At 43.9% G+C, this 5,590-nt stretch overlaps 1 pseudogene; it reads right to left on the bottom strand.

Annotated features, from left to right (window-relative positions):
* Positions 1–288: 288 nt before the first annotated feature.
* Positions 289–2,785, bottom strand: LOC149456264 (uncharacterized; annotated as a pseudogene).
* Between the last annotated feature and the right edge of the window lie 2,805 nt (positions 2,786–5,590).

The following is a 5,590-nucleotide window of genomic DNA, read 5'->3' as shown; positions in this document are numbered from 1 at the left end:
ACATGCTTTTGGCAGACATCGCATGGGATTGTAGACTGCACTTCGTTCTAGCAATATACAAATAAAACATTAATAATAAACACACAAACAACCAATAATAAGGTATTAAATGGCCGCGGCACCTTTATTGGTTTATAAATGTGAAATATAGAATAAACTTTCATTAAATACAACAAATACTGAAATTTCAAAAAATATATCACTCAAGCATAGAACTCGAATAAGATAAAATAAGTATTCATTTACAATGCCCCCACCAGTTGGGGCATGTTGAAAACAAGAACTGGGCTACCCCAAACCCATGGCCTTTTCAATACACTTTTGTAGACCCAGATTAAAAATGTCTAGGCAAACATCAGACAAATGAACACCATCTTGTCTATATAAACCAGAAACACCTCCTTCCAGATCAATATGAAGAAATAAAAAACTGTCAATTAAAGGCATGAACTTTGCAGTCAAATGGTTGACGCATCTCCTAATCTTCTCAAGAGGTTTTAGCACATAAGAAGATAACCACGAGAGGTGTGGAACAATTTCAGGAAAAATCACCCAAGTATTAGGAAAGGAAAGCTTAAAAAGATGCAGATCCCTCTTGATCATAAATATTAAGTTTAAGGTCTTACTACCAATATCATTTCCACCTAAATGAATGATCAAAATAGATGGAGATGGCCATACTTGAGATAGCCTGGAAAGACAGATGTAAAGGTTATTCCATTGTAGACCAAGGATTCCCTTCCAAAAGACATGAAAACTATCAGGAGATAAAGATACTGTATGTTTGATGAGTAACAACATTGGAATGCTCGCTTATGAGCTCAGTATATATATGAGTGTCCAATAATCCAGATGTTAGACCTGATACCTATGAAATCAGAGAGATAGATTAGGGCGGACATAAAGGTTAAATGTTTATGAGTCCCATCTTCCCAATTTCATAATAATAGCATCATCGAGGCCCAATCTAGCAGCTTCTGTGGCAGCTCCAATATGGAAGGAGTGAGGTGAAAATCTATATTGCAAGAGATCCAAATAAGAGAGACAGTGAGTAAATATAGCAGCGAGTGCTGTAAACTCATGAAACATAAATATCTTATATCATATTCAAATATATAAAGTGCAAACAAGTGCATGAATAGTGCAATCAAATAAATCACTGAAAGTCTGTGACGACCGCAAATATTATGCAGCAGGCAGTGAAAACTGCTAATGTCCTTTATCCAAGTGTGCAAGTGCAAATGTGCGGTTATTGATGAAGAGAATCCACCGCCTCGGATGGATGTACACTCACTGGACTGCAAATAAATCAGCGCATCTGTTTATGTCACACATCTGGAGGTATAATGACAGCTCCGTCCGGATTTTCTCCTGCAGCTCCATCCATCCACCAGTTGGGGCAGGTGTCATCTAATCCTGGGGGGAATCAGCTCAACCACAGGAGTCAGAAAGTGCTTATATAGTGTAGTATTTATTGAGGAGTTTAAATCACAGTAGTAAGAAAACATCCACGTGGAGTAAATAAATTAATTGTAAAATCAAATACCAAGATGGCCGCCGTTCCTCGGTAACGGCGGCGTGACATCAGCAATGTAAGCTCCCATTGCTGACGTCACGCTGCCACTACCGAGGAGCGGTAGCCATCTTGGTATTTGATTTTACAATTAATTTATTTACTCCATGTGGATGTTTTTTTACTACTGTGATTTAAACTCCTCAATAAATACTACACTATATAAGCACTTTCTGGCTCCTGTGGTTGAGCTGATTCCCCCCAGGATTGGATGACACCTGCCCCAACTGGTGGATGGATGGAGCTGCAGGAGTAAATCCGGAGCGGTCATTATACCCCCATATGTGTGACATAAACAGATGTGCTGATTTAATTGCAGTCCAGTGAGTGTACATCCATCCGAGGTGGTGGATTCTCTTCATCAATAACCGCACATTTGCACTTGCACAGTTGGATAAAGGACATTAGCAGTTTTCACTGCCTACTGTATAATATTTATGGTCATCACAGACTTTCAGTGATTTATTTGATTGCACTATTCACGCACTTGTTTGCACTTTATATAATCGAGTATGATATAAGATATTTATGTTTCATGAGTTTACAGCGCTGCACTTTTATGATATACATTTACATTGGGACAGTTACCGATACCTTAAGTGTTAGCAGCTATTTCATTTATCCGTAATGAATTTATTTACATAATTTTACATATAATTTTTTAGAGTTTGCTTTTATACTCTATTTATGTGAATTTATGAATATATGAATTATTACCTATACCCTACAGTACTAACGACTACTAGGTATAATACTAACTATAAGATCCCATTACATACGCTTGCTTATATTTCTTTATAAATACAGTATAGCAGCAAATTTGAATTTTGTGAGAGGGGAAATGTTTAAATGAACTAAAAATTTACCAGAACAAGAAGGTCTATTGGATAAATATTTGCTAATTAAATGGTGAGGGCAAATAATAGAATCGCCACATGCATATAAAGTGAGCCAACAACCCTTACCAGTTTGATCAGTTTTAGATTGTTTTATTAGGATCTGTACATTATTATGAAAAATAGCAACTTCATCTTACATTAGACCAGACTTACCACTCCTGTTATTCAGGACTAATTCAGAAATTCGTAGAGCAGCAAAGAAATACAGAACAAAAGTCGTATGAAAAAGCAACGCCTCATACTCTGAACGGCAAACAACAGAAGTGGACAGGCGGAGTTGTTTTAAGATATCTAAAGAAATTGTCCTGCACATACCAGGAAAAAATGTAGTTTTCCTGTATCCTTTGAGATCTTGCCTAACAGAGAAAAAACTAGTACAGGCTGGTAGATTATAAAATTTAAAGAAAAAAGAAACTCCAGCTAAGATTTTAACAATATGGCTATTTGAAAATTGAATTTGCATCAGGGAACAGAGAAAAGTCAAGACAGATTGTTCTGAAGGAGAATGACCAGAAAACCCCAAACGTTTATTAAATAAAACCCCTCTCTGCCATGTGACTGAATATTTGGTCCATATTTTCAGAGCAAGTGAATTCTTAATAGCAGACCTAACAGCAACTAAATTAAATCCAAGAGATGATTCGGGTGGGAAAGACCCACTGGATCCACAGTCGGAACAGGTTGTTTGAAACGAACCATCTGGAAGCTAATAATGCGTCAGGGGTAATATACATTTTTCCTGGTAAAAATTTTGCTTTTACCCAGATAATGAATCTTAAACATAGAAGAACAAAGTATCGCAAAAAATTTGATTACAAAAATGAATTTAGAGGAGAGACAATTTTTCTGCGAAATATACTCCTTTGTTATCTGAATGAATAGTGATCCTTTTATTAGCAAAATGTTTTCCCCAAATTTCAAAAGCCACCACAATGGGAAAAAGTTCCAGTAAAACTATGTTCTTAGTAGATTTTTTAAGAACCCATAAAGTGGCCATGAATCACAGCACCAATGAGTATGCCAGATTGCTGCAAACCGTAAAGAGCCGGCAGCCAAGTAAAAATTTCTAAGTCAGCAGAAAAAACAAAATCTTCTTGAAAGAAGGCTAGACCATTATAATCATTTAGAAAACGAGACTATACCATTAGATCATCTTTAAGATCAGAAGTAAGACGAATATGAGAAAAAGGGGATTTAAACCCAGACGTGGCCAAGGATAAACGTCTCGAAAAAATCCTGCCTGCGGCATGATCCTGGATGCAAAAGCAAGTAAACCTAACAAAGATTAAAGTTCTTTTAATAAGACCTTTTTCCATGGTAAGAAAAAAGATATTAATGACTGAAGTCTCGCTATTTTGAGAGGAGGAAGCTGAAATTGTAATAAAGAAGTGTCAATAGATATACCCAAAAAACGGTGAAGGAAACACAGTTTTTTCAAAAGCTAGGAGAATACCAAAAGCGTTTGCTATAAGAAAAAACAAGCAAAGTAATAGTGAACAAATAGGGGCATCAGGAGGACCTACAAATTGGAAATCATTCAGGTAATGGATCACACCAGTGACCCCCCGCCGGGGGTTCCAGTGCGGTGCTGCCGACCTGTCTCCGTGCGCCCCCCGGCGGGCACAGCACAGGCACGAGGCTTCCCGCGCTCTGCAGCCGCCGGAGACAAAAGTCACGCTCCTGAAAGCGCGGCCAGAGTCAGGGGGTGTGCCTCGTTGCCCCAGCAACCCGACGCTGGGCCGGCCATTGCTGGGGCAACCGCGAAGTGTCCTGTGCCGGCTTAAGAAGGCCAGTGTGGGACCTAGGTGGGTGTGTGTGCTTGTTCCCCGCTCGGGACAGGGTGCTGTGCGGGGTCTGAGCTGAGGTCAGACCCCACAGCTGAGACCCTGCCGAGTCCCTGCGAGCCTGCTGTGTCCCTGGCAAGCTGACCGCCCTGTTTTCCCCCTGCTCTTGAGAGAAGCGCTGTGTGGGGTCTGAGCTGAGGCCAGACCCCACAGCCAGGACCCCCGCTGAGTCCCTGTAGGCCTGCTGGTTGTCCCTGGACAGCTGACTGCTGTGAGGGTTCCTGTCCGCTGATTGCTGCTGGCCCTGGAAAGCTGACTGCTGTGAGGATCCCTGTCTACTGACTGCTGCCGTCCCTGAAACCGTGAGTGTTCCTGCACATTGTCTGCTGGTTGCCCCTGGAAACTACCTGCCGTGAGTGCCCCTACTAGCCGCATGCAGCAGAGTGCCTGGACTGTCCGTGAGCCTGCTGTTGTCCCTAGAGAGCTGTGTGGGGGCTGTGCTGAGGTCAGACCCCACAGCCAAGATCCCGCTGAGTCCCCGTGAGCCTGCTGTTGTCCCTAGAGAGCTGTGTGGGTGCTGTGCTGAGGTCAGACCCCACAGCCAAGACCCCGCTGAGTCCCCGTGAGTCTGCTGTTGTCCCTAGAGAGCTGTGTGAGGCCGTGCTGAGGTCAGATCCCACAGCCAAGATCCCGCTGAGTCCCCATGAGCCTGCTGAGGTCAGACCCCATGAGCCTGCTGTTGTCCCTAGAGAGCTGTGTGAGGGCTGTGCTGAGGGCAGACCCCACAGCCAAGACCCCACTGAGTCCCCGTGAACCTGCTGTTGTCCCTAGAGAGCTGTGTGAGGGCTGTGCTGGGGTCAGACCCCACAGCCAAGATCCCGCTGAGTCCCCGTGAGCCTGCTGTTGTCCCTAGAGAGCTGTGCAGAGTGCCTGGACTGTCCGTGAGCCTGCTGTTGTCCCTAGAGAGCTGTGTGGGGGCTGTGCTGAGGTCAGACCCCACAGCCAAGATCCCGCTGAGTCCCCGTGAGCCTGCTGTTGTCCCTAGAGAGCTGTGTGGGTGCTGTGCTGAGGTCAGACCCCACAGCCAAGACCCCGCTGAGTCCCCGTGAGTCTGCTGTTGTCCCTAGAGAGCTGTGTGAGGCCGTGCTGAGGTCAGATCCCACAGCCAAGATCCCGCTGAGTCCCCATGAGCCTGCTGTTGTCCCTAGAGAGCTGTGTGAGGGCTGTGCTGAGGTCAGACCCCACAGCCAAGATCCCGCTGAGTCCCCATGAGCCTGCTGTTGTCCCTAGAGAGCTGTGTGAGGGCTCTGCTGAGGTCAGACCCCATGAGCCTG

This window comes from Staurois parvus, unplaced genomic scaffold (assembly GCF_062004578.1).
Source record: "Staurois parvus isolate SC_StPar_1 unplaced genomic scaffold, SC_StPar_1.0 ptg000365l, whole genome shotgun sequence".
Taxonomy (NCBI): domain Eukaryota; kingdom Metazoa; phylum Chordata; class Amphibia; order Anura; family Ranidae; genus Staurois; species Staurois parvus.
Note: the sequence above shows the minus strand (reverse complement) of the source record. Positions and strands in the feature narration are given on the sequence as shown.